We start from the raw sequence: 13,196 nt of genomic DNA, 5'->3' as shown, positions 1-13,196 counted from the left end.
AGGGATAGGAAGCCAAGTTAGTGTGGCTTATAAGGATTTATGCTTATTCCCTGATGTCCAACTGCCCGCTGGGTTCAAGATGCCCAAGTTTGACCTGTACGATAGACATGGAGATCTCGTGGCCCATTTGAGAGGCTTTTGCAGCAAGATGAGAGGCGCCGATGGGAAAGATGAATTATTAATGGCATATTTCAGTCAGAGTTTGAGTGGGGCGGCTTTAGAATGGTACACCCGCCAAGACGCTAGCAGGTGGTACACATGGGACGACTTGGCTCAGGCCTTTGCTCGGCACTTTCAGTACAATATAGACATTATCCCGGATCGCCTATCTTTGACCAAGGTAGAGAAGAAGCCCAGTGAGAGCTTTAGGGAATATGGTTTCAGATGGAGAGAACAAGCTGCACGGGTCAATCCTCCAATGGAAGAAGATGAGATGGTCGAGTACTTTCTTCAAGCCTTAGAACCTACTTACTTTGGCCATTTGATCTCAGCCATAGGTAAGTCCTTCAACGATGCGGTAAAGATGGGAATAATGGTGGAAGAGGGACTCAAGTCAAGCAAGATAATGAGCTACTCCGCCATAAAAGCAACCATACAAGCAATTCAAAGTGGCACCGGAAGCCTGTTAGGCAAAAAGAAGAAAGATGATGTCGCTATGTTTGTCTCTGGATCAGGGCGTGGCCCAAGGGGTTCGCCTCACCAGTACACCCAACCTCGACCCCAACCTCAAGCCTACACCCAAGCTCCATATAATCCATCCCAACATTATTTCCCACCACAAGACCCTCAATATTCAGTCAGACCACCCCAATACCATGTTCACCATGCACGGTCATATGCGCAACCCTCTCCTTACCCGCAATGGCGTGCTCCAACTCCACAAAATCCTTATCCACCCCCACAACCATATCGAAACCCTACTGGTCCAAGCTTTCGATCAAGGCCGGATTATAGAAAAGAGAGGCAGCAGCGGAAAGAAACCTTCACCCCTCTTGGAGAGTCATATACCAGTTTGTTTCAAAGGTTGAGGCAGTTGGACGTTTTAAGGCCGATTGAGCCAAAGACACCAAATTCACATCCAAGGAACCTTGATTATTCCCTCAGATGCGCATATTGTTCTGATTCCCCAGGGCACGACACGGAGAAGTATTGGCATTTGAAGAGGGCGATCCAAGATCTTATTGATACAAATCAAATTGTGGTCCAGAACCCGGAAGCACCAAACATCAACCAAAATCCTTTTCCGGCCCATGCAGAGGCACATATGATTGAGATAGTTCATAAGGATGGGGAGGCCAAGAATTCTTCCAAGTCTGTCATGAATTTAATTAATAAATTAAAAATTTATTGGAATTAAAGGAATTTAATTATTTCTACTGGTTAAAGAAAATCATTGTAAATTATATAAATCATGTTGATCTAGATATTGCTATTTTTATTTATTTATTATTATTGACTCTTAGTGAGTGTCAAAGTCGGTCATCTCGTCTCTACCACTTCGAGATTAGGCTTGATACTTACTGGGTACACGTTGTTTACGTACTCATACTACACTTGCTGCACTTTTTGTGCAGGACCTGAGGCAAGTACTAGTGGAGGACCTATTATCTTATACCCACGTTATCCAGAGGCGTAGTGGTGAGCTGCCTTTCTAAGTCTGCAGCTATCTGTGTCTCTTCTTATATTTATATTCTGTCTATTTTATTTCAGACAGTATTTGGAGTTTTGTATAATCTACTAGATGCTCATACACTTGTGACACCATGTCTTGGCACACACATTGGTAGAATTTAGAATTTGTATTATTTTCTTGAATTTTAACTAATCGGTATCTTTTATATTCTCTTTAATATTGCTAGTAAAAGAATAAAATTACTTAGAAAATTATTCTGAAAATAATTGATATATGTTTAATTTAATTGTTGGCTTGCTTAGTTATAGTGTTGGGCGTCATCACGACCTATAGCTGAAATTGGGTGGTGACAATTTTATACTTATGTTAGGTCACAAGTTTATATTTGCAGTTTTCCATTCAATACTTATTTATCAAAATGGTTAGAAATAAATGTAAATAATAATTTATACAAGTAGTACTACCGATCTCATACAAACAGATTAAAGATGCATGCTTGCGAAACTGACTTAATTCTTTTAGATTGGTTCTCTACTAATACTGGTAGATAATAAATTTGCGTCCAGAAAATAAAATCAAGACCGAAAAATATTGCCACAATCGTAATATTTTATTTCAAATATTTAAGTGTTACAATCTCTATGGTTCCTCTGATTCTACTTTTCCAATATAAATTCAAGGGCCTTCGAGCTTGATCTTGAATCTATATTTGTTGTCACGGACGATGATCTTGGATTCAACTAGCACGAATTTTGATTTGAACTCGTACCCCTTGAATCTTGATTTGTTCTTCGTTCTTGAGCTTGAACTTGATTTGTACTTCGTTCTTGAGCTTGAACTTGGTTTGTTCTTCGTTCTTGAGCTTGAACTTGATTGCTTGAAGCTTGAAATTTATGGAGGAATTCGCAGCGTTTGATCCACGAGCTCTTTCTTACTTCTTGTTATAACTTCTGGTTCTTTTTTGGGTTATGAAGACCCTTATTTATAGTTGTGGAAGGGAAGAGTTATGATAAAAATAAACTCTTTCCGACTAATCAAATTGAAGTGTGACAAGGCCGAATTTGATTGGCCATAATATGTCACTTGCACACGTGGCGCGATTTCATTGGTCTTTTAATTTGACTTGGAATGCCTTGTCATTTTGACACGTGGCACGATCCTATTGGCTCGTCTATTGGACTTGGCGTGCCACTTCATTTGACGCGTGGCACCAAACTGGGCCATCTAGGAAGATGATATCGGGCTTAATAAAGTGGGCTCATTACTTTAGTCCAATTAAATGGGCTAGCCTAATGGATTAAGACTTATTTATTTAATCCATATATATTGGACTTATATAATTAATTCAATTATATTAGTCCATAATATTTATTTGAACTAATATATCTTGAATTTAAAATATAGTCCAAATTATTTTATGAATTTAATTTAAATAAAATTTATATACCTACAAATACCTCATGCTTCAAGACTTGTCGGGACATAAATATATCGAGCTTCGAAGACTAGACTTGAAGTATCACGAACTAATATATAATTTAAAGTGCAATGTAGATGTATTCATGCATTACTTCAAAAGAATTGAAATAATAAGATTCTGCTTAAATGAGCTTCCAATACATATAGACCAATATCCAAACACTTGGTTTATTTCTAGAAGATTCACGTGGCCTTTGGCAGAATGCCAATAAAAGTCATGCTCTAACTTTTAGGCCAAGAAATCACAATCCATCTAGCCAAATATATTGCATTCCTTGTTTTAAGGAAGTATATACGTATAAAGCTATACTAACTTTACCCACGTGAATTTTGCGTGTATTAATAAAATAATGTATAAATATAAAATAATATGAATTATTGTATAATACTGATGTCAGTATATAAATATAAAATAATATGACTACATTAGTATTTAGATATTTTCTCAAACGTAAATCATCTTTTAGCCCAAAGTATTAACCAATATAATCTTTTATCCTAAAAAAATGACTTGGATGGTGAAAAGAATAAGACTTAAGCGGAAAATAATTCTTCCAAAATCCTATAAAAGCATAAAAAATAAAAGTAACAATAAACTAAACCAAGAAAAAACTGTCAAATGTTACAATACTATTCTATAAAATAAATAAAAACAAAAAAGATTAAGGGATTCACATGCTAAGGCATAACTCATATCTCGTTCGGTGAGGAACAAAATAAATAATAAGTTACCTCGATATACTACTTGTTGTGTTAGTTTTAAAAGATTCAAAAGCTTCTAAGATATAGAATCGGCAACCTAAAACTTGGAGAAAGAAAACACAAAGGTTAGACAATACCAAGTTAAGAACATAAAAGAAGATGGTAAATAAAAGCAAAAGCACTAATAAGCAATTAAAGAGTTTGAATCACAATCAACGATTAAGACTTAATGAAAACATCAAACTTGTCATATGGCAAACTAAAAAGAACATAAAAGAGAATTCAAAGCAAGACTCTTTTTAAGTTAAAGCAGCAATCAACAATGAAAGAAAAAAAGGTAAAAGACACAAAAAATTACTCTTAAAACAATAAATGAAATCCTTAACCGAGAGAGACTAAACCCCGGTGTCATTGAAAATTGGCAATATTTATAACGCCCTTTAATAGGGATATTCCTGCTTATTCTTTTAATTTTTTTCCCTTTTGAACCCAATAATTCGATATTACTTTTAACTTTGTCAAATACAATGAGTATTCTTCGTTTGTTTCATAGATAACTTATGTTTACCTATTTTTAGTAGCTTTAAAGTAGTGCTAATCTACGGAAAAAATATAGTACAAATATGAGTACTTAATTTCTAAGTTTTGAATGATAAAAACAATTATAGTTTACTACAACTTTAATATTAATGTGCTTGAAATAAGAAAACCTATATAAAATAAAATTTAATTGCTTTTAGAATCCTAAATATAAAGATTCTCTACATAATTCAACTATGGAAAATTTTAATAATTATAATTATAGTTTATTTGAATGTCCCAGATATTAGAAAAATAATTAAATGATCATTCTTACATATTAGGAAAATATTTAAATTACTATTTTATCCAATGTGAACTCTATTTTTAAAGGGTAAAAAAGATGAACGACATTTCGCCAAGGGCCTTCGTGCTTTTAATAAGTATATATTCACGCACATGCCTCGTGCAAACATGGAAGGCCGAATCTTTTGCTAGCAGCAACAAATTAGATTGGAGATACACAGCCAAATTATATTCCAAATGAAATCATAACAAGAAAAGGATTCTACTCTGCCTAGGAAAACGAGCACCTGCCACCGCCTCTCTTAGCATCTAATCCCACATCGGAATTTTTTTTTAGAGTGCTCTCTTTCATAACCTTTATAAACCCATAACTCTCACGTTAACTGAGCATCAACCGCGGACACCTCAAGTCAGTTCGACTTCTGGCTTTGACGATTAGGAACCACTAGATTGAATGTGACTTTACCCTTCTATTTTGAGATTACTCTCAAGGTGACCCGACTATTAGAGAGATTACTCTCAATGTGGCCCGACTATCGGAGATATTACTCTCAAGACGACCTGACTATCAGAAAGATTACTCTCAAGGTGGCCCAACTATCAGAGAGATTACTCTCAATGTGGCCCGACTATCAGAGAGATTACTCTCAAGATGATTCGACTATCGGAGAGACTACTCTCAATGTGGCTCGACTATCGGAGAGATTACTCTCAATGTGGCCCGAATATCAGAGAGATAACTCTCAAGATGACCCGACTATCGGAGAAATTACTCTCAAGGTGACCCGACTATCGGAGAAATTACTCTCAAGGTGGTCCAACTATCAGAGAGATTACTCTCAATGTGGTCCGACTATCGGAGAGATTACTCTCAAGGTGGACCGACTATTGGAGAGATTACTCTCAAGGTGGCCCGACTATCGGAGAGATTACTCTCAAGGTGGCCTGACTATCGGAGAGATTACTCTCAAAATGACCCGACTATAAGAGAGATTACCCTCAAGATTATCCGACTATCGGAGAGATTACTCTCAAGGTAGCCCGACTATCAGAGAGATTACTCTCAAGGTGGCCCAACTATCGGAGAGATTACTCTCAAGGTGGCTCGACTATCGAAGAGATTACTCTCAAGGTGGCCCGACTATCGAAGAGATTACTCTCAGGGTGTGAAGAGATGGATATTCATCCCCGCCCGAAAACCGGAGGCCATTTCATCCATTTAGACCTTTGTGCCCATTCTAATATTCTCGATTTGGACTTTGATGATTTTTTTTGTCCTTTACAGCCCGAAGAGATGGCAAATATCAGAGACTATACGTCACCTTCCTCCAAACTTAGATATCTCGTAATCGAGACTCAAGATGGCATAGAATAAACTAAGCTTTTGGTTCACACCCCACAAGTTGGCCGGTATACAACCTCATGGATTTCTTTGAGGAACTCGTTTCATGTAGAAAACTGGACCTTGGAGCACAATTCTACTTCTAATCCATTGTCCAAGATTTGGTCTCTCCAAGCGCCAATCCATCGCCAAGCATGGCTAGCATCCTTCCAAACTTAGGGCGTCGCATAATTCAAGGAGAAATACGTTGGGGAAACACATCAACAATCGAGGGCGAGTATCGTCATATTCCAGGATATTGGGAATGCCTGAAGATATACTTGGTGGAAGCCAATAAATCCTGAGTACAGCAAAGATTTATGATGTTGTATATGCCTCACTTTTCGCTTATGATCGAAACTCAGACATTTTGCAAGAATTTTGTGAAGCTTGGTTCTCCAATATGAACACGCTTCTTACATCAGCTGGGGAACTGTCTATCTCTCTTTGGGACTTACATATCCTTTGAGGTCTACCCATTGTGGGTTTTCCGTACGAAGAAGTGGTACCTGAGACAAGAGAACTCATCGGTTTAGATGAAAAACATATGAGATTTATTCCTCGATCTTGAGAGTGTTTATTTGCTGCCTTCCATCACCTTAAGGAAGGTACATGTATTAACCAAAAGGTCTCCTTGAGCAAGTGAATAAATTTTTGGTATAAGAAAGCTTTAATATATAAACCTACCCCACTACGAAAGAAAAAGAAATCTGCGCACCTAAAGTTGACACATAATCCTAACGGAGTTATTCCCAAGACAACTAGGTGGTCGAGTGATCAAGAAGCTATATTCTCCAAGCTTAGGGTGAGGTCTGACAAGAAAAATGAAACATATTTAGTAGCCTTGTTATCATGTTGGCTATGTGCTTTTGTGTTTCCCTATAAGGCAGAGAACTTCATTCATCCTGAGACTTTTAAGATGGCAAGCATGATGGCAAGCGGGTGAAAGACTAGCCTTGTGGTCCTAGTTTTGGCGAGTATTTATCATGGTTTGAATAAGATTTCGTGTTCTTCCAACTTGATCAGGTCAAAGTTTGTTTTCCCATCCATTATGTTTATAGATGGGATGAATCTCCTAAGGTATTCTAGGTTTGAGATGAATCTCCTAAGGTATGCTAGCTTTCCTTGAAGACTTTTCAATTCATGAATATCGCGAGGCTCAAGCATCTTCAAAATGGCATCCACTTTGGCTTGATCAATTTCGATCCCACGATGTCGGACAATGAAACCAAGGAACTTTTCAGAAGTAACTCCAAAGTCACATTTCAATGGATTCATCCTAAGTTGGTACCTCCGGAGCAACTCAAACACCATTCTCAAGTCTTTCAAGTGATCCCTCTTCTCTCTTGATTTTACCACCAAGTCGTCAACATAGCATTCGACATTCTTGTAGAGAAGATCATCAAAAATATTCTGCATAGCCCTTTGGTAAGTAGCACCAGCGTTCTTCAAGCCAAAAGGAATTACCTTGTAGCAATAAATACCCTTGGAGGTACGGAATGCAGTAAGCTTCAGCTTTTGGCGCCATGCAAATTTAGTTATAGCCCGATGAACCGTCCATAAATGACATTACCTCGTACCCAGTAGTAGCATCGATCATCAGCTCTGGAATAGGAAGCAGGAATTCATCTTTGGGACACGCACTGTTGAGATCTCTAAAGTCAACGTACACCCGAATCTGGCCATTCTTCTTCCTTACAGGGACAATACTTGAGACCCATGTTGGGTATTTAACTTCGCGAATAAAGCTAGATTCAATGAGTTTGTTAACTTCACTTTCGATCAAGGGAACCAAGTCCGGCCTAAAGCGCCTTTGGGCTTGCTTAACAGGACGAGCGCCATTCTTGACTGCAAGGTGATGAACTGCTACTTTAGGGTCCAAGCCAGACATCTCTTTGTAACTCCAAGCGAAGACATCTTTGAACTCCTTGAGTAACTCGATATAAGTGATTTCTTCATGCTAGTAAAGCACTTAGGTATGTGGGCCTTGGTTTTTCATCTGTGCCAAGGTTAACTTCTTTTAAGGCATCAATCGTTGCCTTCACCCCTTCTTCAAGTTCTGGGGGAGCATCTTTCACATCTTCATCTTCTTGAGGGTCCCCATCATTCAAGGACACGTGATAACACAGTGAAACATCCTCCAATTTCTCGTCATCCTCCATTAGAGATGAAACACCGTGCTCGCCTTGTGTAGTGACATGATACGAAGAACTCGCACTTTCTTCATCTTCATCACGTTCTTTATTGTAGAACACATTGTGTGGCTTCACCTTTAGTACCTCATCACACGAAACCATGACTTTTGTTTGTCGCCTCATTCTAAAAGGAACCAGACTTTGGAAATCCTTAGAGATCTTCTGAATTTTGGGAAAAATGGGTGTTCTTGTATTTCGATAATTTCTCTGGAACCTATTCCCTTTCTTTAATGGACCCAATCTCTCGAACACGGAAGTCCTCACAGTTGATTTTCTAAGTCGATCAAAGATAGAAGGCTTGTTAGAAGCGGCAGATTCATTTTCTACGGTGATATAATTGTTGCTCGCCCTTCTTATGGAGATGCGCACTGGTGACGATTGCTTGTATCCCAAATAGGGGTGTACAAACCGAACCGAAAAATTGTACCAAACCGAAAAGTCAAACCAAACCGATTTAAAAACCCGACTTGGTTTGGTTTGATTTGGTTTGGTATTGAGTAAAAAAAACCCGAACCAACCCGACATATAAATATATAATTTTTATATATACTTTTAAGATTTTATATTGAATTTTCTTTAAAAAATGTCTAGAAATATTTGGGATTCTCTTGCGGGATATAAATTTTAATAGAATATGAAGTGCTCCATATTTATTGACCTTAAATAATGGGTTGTATGATCACTTTCTTATCAAGTGTTACTTAAATGTGTCTATCTCTTTGTTCTTCAATATTCATATCATATGTTAAGATCTATTAAATTCTTATATATTTTTCGAATGTGAAGTGATTATTAATATTTAGGTATCATATAGATTTTTATATTTAATTACTAAATTCGGTTAACCTAGAAGTGTACATCAACGAAAAATTATTGTCAGACGACTAAAAAAATAACTATTATGTGTTACTAATAGAATTCTCTCATAAGAATATTTTAATCGATAATATGTTTGTCAATATTTTATATTTTTACTAAATATATATTTACTTATCAAATATTTATCAAAACAAGATTGAAATAATATTTAAGTAACAAAAAACCCGAAAAACCCGAAAAACCCGACAAAACCGAACCAATCCAAATTGATACAGTTGGTTTGGTTTAGTTTTTATAAAAATCGAACCAACCCGGTCCATGTACACCCCTAATCCCAAACCTTCACATGGTTACCTCGTCGCAGTTTCTGATGGGAGATTCCCTAACTTTGACGGCTCATTGGGATTGTATCCAGCTTTTGCAAATAGCCTGTAAGCGTTAGGATCAAAACCTTTATCTGTTTGCTTTGTAGGGAGTGCCACATTCTGCAAATAATTTTGGGCCACAAACCCTGCAAGTGGATTTGAGGATAAATTTACTGCCTTAATTTGTTTTATCGGAAGAGTTAACTCATTTAGCATGTTAGTTTGGAGATTAGATGATTCACCTTCATCTTTCTTCCTTTTAGGGACATATTGGAGCACAGGAGTTACTTTCTTGCCATAAGACGCAATATCCCCTCTATAAGATTTATTCAAGTTAGGTTTTACCTCTTCAGTAATAGCTTTGGCTCTACCAGCAGTCACTTCAGCTCTTTTAGTTGTGGGCTCATCATTCGTGCTTTTCATGACATCATAAGCTTTTAGCTCCTTCACAATGTGGTTCTTCAAGTAGAACTTTGCATCGGCGTAGTGTGACTCAGCCTCGGTGAATGGCTCATCATCAGCAACTATCTTCTTCTTCTCTACTTCACCCTCGTAGTATTTTAAACATTGAAGGTAGGTAGATGGAACTACTTTATTCTAATGTATCCAAGGCCTTCCAAGCAAGACGTTGTATGAAGTCTTTACATCGATCACATGCATCCATGCACTTGATTGCACATCTTCAATGGTGATTCCCAACCTGATAGCACCTATGGCTCTTTGTCCCCTTGGTTGAATCCTTGAATCATCACATGACTTTCCGAGAGTTCGTTCATGGGAATACCAAGTTCTTTCACAGTACGAATTGGAAAGATGTTCACTTAGGATCCTCCATCAACCAAAATTCGATTTACCCTTTCATCACACATATAGCTAACCAGGTACAACGGGTGGTTATGAGAAGTGTCACCTAGTAGAAGATCGTCATTTGTGAATATAATTTTTTTCTCACAAGCATTAACTTCTTGAGGAATGGACTCGATGAGCTTTTCCGAAGATGGTGTCGATGGTAGGTCATCACACTTTTCTTCCCCTTTGTCAGTATGGCAACAAGAGGCACCAATACCTTCATGGGAAATCTTCGTGCGGAACCAACTTGGTAAGAACTCCTCCAAGGTCACTGGATGTCGTGGCTTTTGAGGATGGTGCACCTTCACTTTTGCTTTATTCAAATTCTTAACTGGATTCTGTCTCTTTGGTCTTTTCGCCATCATTTTCCTTGTTGGTTGTTTTATTGATTCATTTCGTGGGATCCTTTTGTGGCGCCTATGGCGAGTCACCAACGTCCAAACTTTATCATCATCATGGTCGTCTACTTCGACTTCGTTATTCTCCAGTAATTCTTCATCTTTGATTTCTTTTAAACTGCATAGCTCATCTAGACTGAATGAGCCAAAGGTGATAGAGACTTGGTTCGCACTTGCCTTCTCATCTTCAAGCACGATCTTTTTTTCACGGGCCAAGTCCATAACTTTGTCCTTGAAGATAAAGCACTTATCGAGAGGGTGGATCACGAGTCGATGGTATTTGCAGTAATTTGGGTCATTTATTTCACCAGCTTCATCTGGCCGTTTCATCTCCGGAAGCTCAATGAGATTTAACTCGAGGAGTTCTTCAAAAATTGCGGGCACATCAGAATCCAGAAATGGGTACTCTTTCACTTGCATTTCTTTTAGAGTCAACTTTCCACTTGGTTTATCTTGAAAAGAAGTGGATTTCGTACTCTGCTTCTTGCTCACCTTTATTGTGAACTTCACAGGTGATGTGTTGACATTCATAGCTTCTTTATTTTCAGACTTGTGTGCAAACTTTCTCCGTTTCCTGTCTTCTTGCTTGTCGTTCCCTTTGCGAGGCTCATAGATAAGCAGCCTTTTGTTTCTAGCGAAGGCCATGCTTAACTCCATGTCATAGGCACGAGTCGTAAGTTCTTCAATTGTGATAGGCTTGATACCTTGCAAGATGTAGCGAAGTCCCCAATGCATGCCTTGGATGCACATCTCTATGCCCGAAGCTTCACTAAGCCTGTCTTTACAGCTGAGGCTTGCATTCCTCCAACAATTGATAAAGTCGATAACTGGTTCACCCTTTCGTTGACGAGTATTTATAAGTTCTATCATACTCACAGTACGTCTCGTGCTATAAAATCGATTGAGGAATTCTTGCTCTAGTTTATTCCAGCTATCAACAGATCCAGCCTCGAGGTCTGTGTACCCATCAAAAGCATTTTCTTTTAATGAGCGGACAAACTGTTTGATGAGGTAATCTCCATAAGTCCTAGCATTGTTGCATGTCTCAACGAAGTGCGCCACATGTTGCTTTGGATTGCCTTTGCCATCAGATTGTTAAAATTTTGGAGGTTGATAGCCAGCAGACATCTTTAACATATCGATCCTTGAAGTGTACGGCTTTGCGTAGGTAAAGGAGGACTTGGAAGCAACTTCATATTTGTTTTTATAGTCCCTTCAATGAACTCCTTTAGTTGATTGATTGGAATCATCCCTTCCGAAGAGACTGGAATTTTCTTAGTGGATGCAACTTGTTGTGGGGGAGGATCAATCTCTTGAACTTCTGGGAGTTTGCCAGGTGCATGGGTGGATTCTTCTTCCATCAAGATTCCTACCATGTCTGTTAGCTTGTCAATTATAACATCTTGATTTTGCATGCACTTGGTCAAGCCAGCGATTACTTCCGTCAAGTTTGTCAACTGCTCTTCCACAGATGAAGTGTTTGTCACCATGGCTTGCATGAGTGTTGTGGATGATGGGGAGTAGCACGGATTGTCACACAGAATGGCTCACGATATGCGGTGTGAGTGGGGAAGATCCATCACTTGAAATATCACCATCTTCCTTCACAATAGAGTTCTTGGATCCGGAGAGGTCAAGCAGAGCTAGAGTTTTCTTGATCTTTGCAGCAATATCGCTTCCTCCTTCGGATACGTTCGTAGAAGATCTTGCTCCTTTTGAGGATGAAGATTCAAAAACAGGGGTTGATGCGGACGACACTTGGAGTGCTTTTTGTCCCAAAGAGCTTGCTTTGCTCCTCGTAACTGGTCCAAAGCTTCCAAAGGTAACATCGAGGATGCTTTTCACATCAGCATAAACCTGGAATTAGCAGCCTTGATGGAAGTTGATCTGGGGTTGATTTTCTTTGAAGATATTTTGATGTTCTTGAATTTTGCTGATCGGAAAGTAGATATGAGAGGTAGAGATTGTCCCACTGGGCGTGCCAGAATTTGTAGACAATAAATTTTCGTCGAGAAAATAAAATCAAGACCGAAAAATATTACAACAATCGTGGTATTTTATTTCAAATATTTGAGTGTTACAATTTCTATGGTTCCTCTGATTCTACTTTTCCAATATAAATTCAAGGGCCTTCAAGCTTGATCTTGAATCTATATTTGTTGCCACGGACGATGATCTTGAATTCAACTAGCACGATCTTTGATTTGAACTTGTACTCCTTGAATCTTGATTTGTTCTTCGTTCTTGAGCTTGAACTTGATTTTACTTCGTTCTTGAGCTTGAACTTGATTTGTACTTCGTTCTTAAGCTTGAACTTGGTTTGTTCTTTGTTCTTGAGCTTGAACTTGATTGTTGAACTTGAACTTGATTGCTTGAAGCTTGAAACTTATGGAGAAAATTGCAGCGTTTGATCCACGAGCTCTTTCTTGCTTCTTGTTATAACTTCTGGTGTCTTTTCTGGGTTATGAAGACCCTTATTTATAGTTGTGGAAGGGAAGAGTTATGATAAGAACAAACTCTTTCCGACCAATTAAATTAAAGTGTGACAAG

The sequence above is a fragment of the Nicotiana tabacum genome, chromosome 21 (assembly GCF_000715075.1).
Source record: "Nicotiana tabacum cultivar K326 chromosome 21, ASM71507v2, whole genome shotgun sequence".
NCBI classification, from domain to species: Eukaryota; Viridiplantae; Streptophyta; class Magnoliopsida; order Solanales; family Solanaceae; genus Nicotiana; species Nicotiana tabacum.
Note: the sequence above shows the minus strand (reverse complement) of the source record.